This window comes from Leptonychotes weddellii, unplaced genomic scaffold, assembly GCF_054177405.1.
Source record: "Leptonychotes weddellii isolate Sample4059 unplaced genomic scaffold, ASM5417740v2 HiC_scaffold_8064, whole genome shotgun sequence".
In the NCBI taxonomy this organism is placed as follows: Eukaryota; Metazoa; Chordata; class Mammalia; order Carnivora; family Phocidae; genus Leptonychotes; species Leptonychotes weddellii.
The window spans coordinates 1-8990 of record NW_028051179.1 but is presented as its reverse complement, the minus strand read 5'-3'; the positions used below and the strand labels follow the sequence as shown (position 1 = coordinate 8990).

The 8990-nt window shown below is 37.0% G+C and overlaps 1 pseudogene; it reads left to right on the top strand.

Moving 5' to 3' along the window:
- Nucleotides 1-6: 6 nt before the first annotated feature.
- Nucleotides 7-891, top strand: LOC115938917 (elongation factor 1-alpha 1 pseudogene; annotated as a pseudogene).
- Nucleotides 892-8990: the final 8099 nt, after the last annotated feature.

The window sequence follows — 8990 nt, the reverse complement described above, 5'->3', positions numbered from 1 at the left end:
CTGGTGTTCTTAAACCTGGCATGGTGGTCACCTTTGCTCCAGTCAATGTTACAACTGAAATAAAGTCTGTTGAAATGCACCATGAAGCTTTGAGTGAGGCTCTTCCTGGGGACAATGTGGGCTTCAATGTGAAGAACGTATCTGTCAAAGATGTTTGTCGTGGCAGTGTGGCTGGTGACAGCAAAAATGACCCACCAATGGAAGCAGCTGGCTTCACAGCTCAGGTGATTATCCTGAACCATCCAGGCCAAATCAGTGCTGGATATGCCCCTGTGCTGGATTGTCACACAGATCACATTGCTTGCAAGTTTGCTGAGCTGAAGGAGAAGATAGATCATCGTTCTGGAAAAAATCTGGAAGGTGGTCCCAAGTTCTTGAAATCTGGTGATGCTGCCATTGTTGATATGGTTCCCGGCAAGCCTATGTGTGTTGAGAGCTTCTCTGACTATCCTCCTCTGGGCTGTTTTGCTGTTCGTATCATGAGACAGACGGTTGCTATGGGTGTCATCAAAGCAGTGGACAAGAAAGCAGCTGGAGCTGGCAAGGTCACCAAGTCTGCCCAGAAAGCTCAGAAGGCTAAATGAATATTATCCCCAATACCTGCTACCCCAGTCTCTTAAACAGTGGTGGAAGAATGGTCTCAGAACTGTTTGTGTCAATTGGCTATTTAAGTTTAATAGTAAAAGACTGGTTAATGATAATAATGCATCATAAAACCTTCAGAAGGAAAGGAGAATGTTTTATGGACCATTTGGGTTTTTTGTGTGTGTGTGGCAGTTTTAAGTTATTAGTTTTTAAAATCAGTACTTTTTAATGGAAACAACTTGACCAAAAATCTGTCACAGAATTTTGAGACCCATTAAAACAAAAGTTTAATGAGAAAAAAAAAAATCCTTGAAGAGAACATAGATTGTAAGAATTAATGTAAAAATGAAACTACCCAAAGCAACCTCTTTGACCTCAGCTTGCAGCAACTTCTTCCTAGACACATCAACAAAAGTAAGGGAAGCAAGGGCAAAAATGAACTACTGGGACTTCATCAAGATAAAAAGCTTTTGCACAGCAAAGGAAATAGTCAACCAAACCAAAAGACAACCGACAGAATGGGAGAAGATATTTGCAAATGACATATCAGATAAAGGGCTAGTATCCAAAATCAATAAAGAACTTATCAAACTCAACACCCAAAGAACAAATAATCCAATCAAGAAATGGGCAGAAGACATGAACAGACATTTCTGCAAAGAAGACATCTAAATGGCCGACAGACATATGAAAAAGTGCTCAACATCTCTTGACATCAGGGAAATACAGATACCACCTCACACCAGTCAGAATGGCTAAAATTAACAAGTCAGGAAATGACAGATATTGGTGAGGATGTGGAGAAAGGGGAACCCTCCTACACTCTTGGTGGGAATGCAAGCTGGTGCAGCCACTCTGGAAAACAGTATGGAGGTTCCTCAAAAAGTTGAAAATAGAGCTACTCTATGATCCAGCACTACTGGGTCTTTACCTGAAAGATACAAATGTAGTGATTCAAAGGGGCACATGCATCCCAATGTTTATAGCAGCAATGTCCACAATATCCAAACTATGGAAAGAGCCTACATGTCCATCAACAGATGAATGGATAAAGAAGGTGTGGTATATATATACAATGGAATATTATGCAGCCATCAAAAATGAAATCTTGCCATTTGCAACAACGTGGATGAAACTAGAGGGTATTATGCTAAGCGAAATAAGTCAATCAGAGAAAGACAATTATCATATGATCTCACTGATATGAGGAATTTGAGAAACAAGACAGAGGATCATCGGAGAAGGGAGGGAAAAATGAAACAAGATGAAACCGGGGGGGGGAGACAAACCATAAGGGACTCTTAATCTCAGGAAACAAAATGAGGGTTGTTGGAGTGGAGGAGGGTGGGAGGGATGGGGTGGCTGGGTGATGGACACTGGGGAAGGAATGTGCTAGGTGAGCACTGTGAATTGTGTAAGCCTGATGAATCACAGACCTGTACCTCTGAAACAAATAGTACATGATGTTAATTAAAAAAACAATAAAATATTTAGGAATAAATTTAACCAGGAAATGAAATATCTGTAATTTAAATCTATAGAACTCTGCTGAAAGAAATCAAAGAAGATACAAACAAATGGAAATACATCCCATGTTCATAGATTGTAAGAATTAATGTAAAAATGGTACTACCCAAAGCCATCTGTCTATAGATTCAAAGCAATCTCCATCAAAACACCAAAGACATTCATCACAGAAATGGAAGAAACAATTCTAAAATTTGTGGGGAACTACATAAGACCCTGAATAGCCAAAGTCATCCTGAGAAAAAAAGAACAAAGTTGGAGGTATCATGTTCCCAATTTCAAACTATACTACAAAGCCATAGTAATAAAAACAGTATAGAAATGGCACAAAAATAGACACATCGACTAGGGCAACAGAATAGAGAGCCCAGAATTAAACCCTGGCATATATGACCAACTAATATTTAACAAGGGAGCCAGGAATGCCTAATGGGGAGAAGATAGTCTCTTTAACCAACAGTGCTGGGAAAACTAGAGAAACACATGCAGAACAATGAAATTGGACCCCTATCTTACACTGGTTACAAAACTTAACTTGACATAGATCAGAGGCCTAAACATAAAACCTGATAGCATAAAATCCTAGAAAACATAGGGAAGAAGCTCATCAATACTGGTCTTGGCAATATTTTTTTAGGAATGATGCACACACCACAAAAGAAAAAAAAAATCAACAAATGGGACTACATCAAATTCAAAAGCTTCTGCAAAGCAAAAGAAACTATTAAAAAATTTTTAAAAACCTACAAAGTAGAAGAATATTTTTGCAAACCACATATCAGATAAGAGGTTAATATCCAAAATATATAAATAAATCAGTCAACTCAATAACAACAAAAATCCAATTTAAAAAACACAGGCAGAAGAACTAAATAGACATTTCTCCTAAGAGGATTCAAAGTGGCCAACAGACACATGGAAAGATGCTCATCATCACTAATCATCAGGGGAATGCAAATCAGAACCACAATACCCCCTCACATCTGTTAGAATGTCATCATCAAGTACAAGAACAGGTGCTGGCAAGGATGTGGTGAAAGGGAACACTTACAGATTGTTGGTAGGACTGTAAGTTGGCCCAACCACTATGGAAAACAATAGGGAGCTTTCTCAAAAAACTAAAAATAGATCGACCATGTGATTCAGCAATTCCACTTCCAAGTATTTACCCAAAGGAAATGAAAATAGGATTGCAATTTGTTATCTGCACTCCCATGATTATTCATGATGACCAAGATATGGAAATAACTCAAATGCCCATCATTAGATGAATGGATTAAAAGGATGTGGCACATATACATAATGGAATATTATTCGGCCACAAGAAAGAAATATATCTTCCCATTTACAAAAACATGGATGGGCCCTGATTGAGCACATTACGCTTAGCATGATAAGTCAGACAGAAAAAGACAGGTACTGTATGATATTACTTATATGTGGAATCTAAAAAAGTTAAATCTGTGAAAAACAAAGAGTAAAATGGTGTTTACCAGGGATGGAGTGAATAAGAGCAATGGTGTTTAAGGGTACAAACTTGTGATGAGTAGTAAATAAGCCAGAGATCTAATGTGCAATAATGAATATAGACAATAATATTGTACTATAATTATGCAATGTGATAAATATTGTTACATTGGTAATCATATTACAATCTGTGTTTTAAAGTAACATTCTGTACACCTTAAACTTACATAATGTTATATGTTAAATTTAGTCGATACAAAAATTTTAGGTAAAAAATAAACTCCTCATCTTTCCCTCCCTATAGGATAATGTTCAAACTCTTCATCATGACAAACAAGATCTTCTCTTATCTGGGCCATATTTTCATCTTCATCTTTTGCCTACCCATCTCCAAATTAACTCTGAAGTAAAATTAACAGCTGGAGCTCTCTTATTATCCAGGCAGTTCCACATTTTTATGCATCAAAAAGCTTAGATGATTTCCTCTGCCTTTTAATGCCTTCACACCAATGAGATAAAGGGATGAGCACTTCTGATCTTTTTCTATACCCTCTTCAGAAGATGAAGCATGGTGGGGCGTCTGGCTAGCTCAGTGGATTGAGCAACAGACTCTTGATTTAGGCTCAGGTCATGATCTCCTGGCCCTGGGATCAAGCCCTGCATTGGGCTCGCGCTCAGTGGGGGAGTATGCTTGAGAATTCTCTCTCTCTCCCTCTGCCTCTCCCCCCACTTGCATGCACTCTCTTTCTCTCACTCTAAGTAAATCTTTAAAAAAAGAGAGAGAGATGAGGAGTAGCTTATCTGATAGTTGATATTAATGAAACCAGACATGCACTGAGTATCTGTTCTCACATCTCATGGTAACTTGCCTCAGTTCTGCACCCTTAGGTTTAATGAATTTGAGATCTAGATCCTACCTACACTTACAGATTAAACCTGAATCAGCTGGATCAGCCTCTAATTCCATTAGTTCTGTTGGATGCCTTGCTTTGTGCTTACATTGCCACCGTATTCTCCAACTCAGCTCTGCTAAGGAGCATTACATTTTTTTGAGAAAAAAATTGTTATGTTGTTTTATGTTATGTTATGTTATGTTATGTTGTTATGTTATGTTACGTTGTTATGTTGTTTTAGTATTAGCATTCTTTGACCCCTTTCACTCTATTCTTTACCTTTACACTCTTCACCTGAACCCAAAGAAAATGAATAATAGAATTTGGGTGCCAAACCTTACCCTGAATTTGTAAAGATCTGTCATCCTCCAGGGAGTATTAATTTCAATTGTGGTAGTAAGTAGGAAAGCCTGATTAAAATCAGGCTTTCTAGAAAAAAAGCTGATTGCTGACACTTAGGTCCTCATTTGGCTCCTAGTGCATATTTCTCAATTGTTTAAACCTGGATAGAAAATGATATGTGTTTGGTATCCTAGAAATGTTCCACTAAATTTTTAAAAATCAATTTCTTATAAATAAAGCCTTTCCAAATTATAATTTTTTTAAACCTTCATCTCTTTCCTTCTCTCTTCTGGAAAGTGCCAATTCTAGTAACTTTTTAACTCATTCATAGGCTCTTGTATTTTTAACAATACCTTATCCATATACTCATGATTTTTTTTCTTTCTGCAAAGGACTTTATTTCCATTTAGTGAACTACTTGGGGGGGCTCCAGGGTGTTTAAAAAGCGGCCTAGTAGCTACAGGAAAAGGCTCAGGTAAAAGCCCTGCCACCCAGGAGTATGCAAGAGGGGCCCCTCAAAGGCTGCTGGTTTGGAGGCTCCTAATCATGCTTAAAGGTAAACCTTTCAAAGAGATACTCACCCAGCACAGCCTGGGGGCCAGTCAGCCTAGGGGAAACAGTTAGTCAGGTGTTGGCCATCTTCTTTTTTTAAAGTTTTTATTTAAATTCTAGTTAGTTAACATACAAGGTAATATTAATTTCAGGTGTACAATATAGTATTCAACACTTCCATACAACACCCTTTGCTCATCACAAGTACACTCCTTAATCCCCACACCTATTTAATCCATCCCCCATCCACCTCCCCTCTGGTACCTATCAGGTTTTTTTGTAGTTAAGAGTCTGTTTCTTGATTTGCCTCTCTCTCTTTTGTTTTTCCTTTTGCTTTTTGTTTTGTTTCTTAAATTCTACATATGATTGAGATCATATGGTATTTGTTTTTCTCTGTCTGACTTACTTTGCTTAGGATAATGTTCTCTAGCTCCATCCATGTCATTGCAAATGGCAGGATTTAATTCTTTTTAACCTGAGCAATATTCCAGTGTGTGTTTGTGTGTGTGTGTGTGTGTAGGCACATATATACACATATATCACATCTTCTTTATCCATTCATCAGTTGATGGACAATTGGGCTATTTCCATAATTTGACTATTGTAGATAATGCTGCTATAAACAAGGTGCATGTATCCATTTGAATTACTATTTTTTTGAATTATTTGTGTAAATACCCAGTAGTGCAACTGCTGGATCATAGGGTAGGTCTATTTTTAACTTTTTGAGGAACCTCCATACTGTTTTCCAGAGTGGCTACACCAGTTTGCATTTCCACCAACAATGCAAGAGGGTTCCCCTTTCTCCATATCCTCACCAACACCTGTTGTTTCTTGTGTTGTTGACTTCAGCCATTCTGACATGAGCGGGGTGATACCTCATTGTAGCTTTGATTTATATTTCCCTGAAGATCAATAACGTTGAGCATCTTTTTCATGTGTCTATTGGCCACCTGTGTGTGTTCTTTGGAAAAACATCTATTCAGGTGTTCTGCACTTTTTAAATCAGATTATGTGGGGTTCCCTTATCAATAATTTGTAAATATCTTCCATTTAGTAGGTTGCCTTTTTGTTTTGTTGGTGGTTTCCCCCACTGCACAAAAGCTTTTTATTTTGGTATAGCCCCAATAGTTTAATTTTGTTTTTGTTTCCCTTGCCTGAAGAGACATATCTAAAAAAATGTTTCTATAGTTGATGTCAAAGAAATTACTACCTATGTTTTCTTGCAGTTTTGTGGTTTCAGGTCTCACATTGAGGTCTTTAATTCATTTTGAGTTCATTTTCATGTATGATTAAGAAAGTGGTCCAGTTCTATTCTTTTCCATGTAGCTGTCCAGTTTTCCTAGCACTATTTGTTGAAGATACTCATTATGGTATTGATTTGCATTTCCCTAAAAATTATTGATGTTGAGCATCTTTTCATGTACCTGTTGGTCATCTGTATGTTTTCTTTAGAGAAATGTCAATTTAGGTCCTCTGCCCATTTTTTAACTGGATTGTTTTTCTGATATCAACTTGTGTGAGTTCTTTATATATTTTGGATATGAACCCCTTATCAGTTATATCATTTGCAAATATCTTCTGCCATTGGCTTTTTATTTTATTGATTGTTTCTTTTGATATGCAAAAGATTTTTACTTTGATACAGTTCCATATATTTGTTTGTGGGGTTTTTTTGCTTTTGTTCTTGCCTGAGAAGACAGATCCAAAAAAATAGTGCTCAGACTGATGTCCAAGAGCTTGCTGCCTATGTTTTCTTCTAGGAATTTTATGGTTTCTGGTCTTACGTTTAAACCTTTAATCCATTTTGAGTTTGCTTTTGTGTACAATATAAGAAAGTGGTTCAGTTTTATTCTTTTACATTTAGTTGTCCAGTTTTTCCAACACCATTTATTGAAGGGATTAGTTTTTCCCCATTGTATGTAATTTCTGCTTATATTATTTTTAAATTCCATAAAATCAACACTAAGATTAATTAGTTTAGATTTTGTCTTATAATGTATATAGCCATAAGCTATGTTTGATTTTTGAAAGAATTCTTATTTTTTTTAAAGATTTTATTTACTTATTTGACAGAGAGAGAAAGAGCACAAGCAGGGGGAACAGCAGAGGGAGAGGAAGAAGCAGGTTCCTCACTGTGGAGCTCAATCCCAGGACCCTTGGATCACGACCTGAACCAAAGGCAGGTGCTTAACTGACTGAGCCACCCAGGCACCCCAAGAATTTTATTTTTGAAAATGTCTTTCAAATAGAACTATTTTATAGGTCCACCAATATAAAAAAAATCAATGTCAGAGAATCCATAAGTATGTCAAAAATTCTGTAATTTTGGGGTGCTTGGGTGGCTCAGTCCATTAAGCATCTGCCTTCAGCTCAGGTCATGATCCCAAGGTCCTGGAACGAGCCCCACATCGGGCTCCCTGCTCAGCTGGGAGCCTGTTTCCTCTCTTGCTCCTCCTGCTTGTGTGCTCTCTCTCTGTCAAATAAATAAATAAAATATTTTTAAAAGTAAATTTTTAAAAATTCTGTAATTTTAATTATTCTTTTGTGTCTTTAGTCTCTCTCAAAAGTGTCCTAATTTGGATTATAAGTTTTATGATCAGTCTCCATTTACATGGAATACTCAGAGAATCAGTAGAATGTGATGAACAGAAGCACAACAGTTAAGAAAACAGAATTTAATTACTTGGCTACATTTGGCAAGGTTTTTTATCCAAACTTTGTAAAAAAAAAAAACAAAACAGACGTATTAGTGGAATTGTATTGTTATGGACTGAATGTTTGTGAGCTCTGCAAAAATCCATATATTGAAGGGCTAACCTACAATGTTATGGTATTTAGAGATGGGGCCTTTGGGAGGTAATCAGGTTTAAATGAGGTCATAAGGAAGTGGTCCCCATGATGGGAATAGTGTCCTTATAAAAAGAGGAAGAAAAGCCAGAGCTGTCTCTCTCTATCATGTGAGGATACAGTGAGAGGACGGATATCTGCAAGCCAGGAAAAGTGCCCTCTCTAAGAACCAAATCTGCAAGCACCTTGATCTTGGATTTCCCAGCCTCTAAAACTGAGAAAATTAATGTCTGTTGTTTAAGCCATATAGTCTATGATACTTTGTTATAGCAGTCTGAATTGACTTAGACCTGCATTTTAAAATGAATATAGTTGCATGTAATTAAACTTGTATATATAAAGGAACATTATTCTCATTCAACAGTGTAAGTGGAGTTCTTGATAAATATATTGTACATACTGTGTTCCACAGATACTCTCTTAGGCACTGGGAAAACAGCAATGAGTGATAGACAAAAATCCTCATCCTCCCTGAGTTTGTATTCTAGTCTCTGTATGGAGGAGTTGAGAGAGGCAGACAATAGGCAACACAAAATTAAATATGGAGCATATTTTATTATAATAAGTGCTAAGGAAAAATAGAAAAGCCTGAGTAGAGGGGATCATGTTTTTAGATGCATTGGCCAAGGAAAGTATTACTGAGAAGGTTCTGAAGGCAGAAGCAGGAAGACCAAGCAAGATGCTATTATGATAATCCAAAGACTATGGGGAATTGGCTTATGCTATAGCAGCAGAGGTAAAGAGAAGTAATCAAATTCCAGATTTATTTTATTT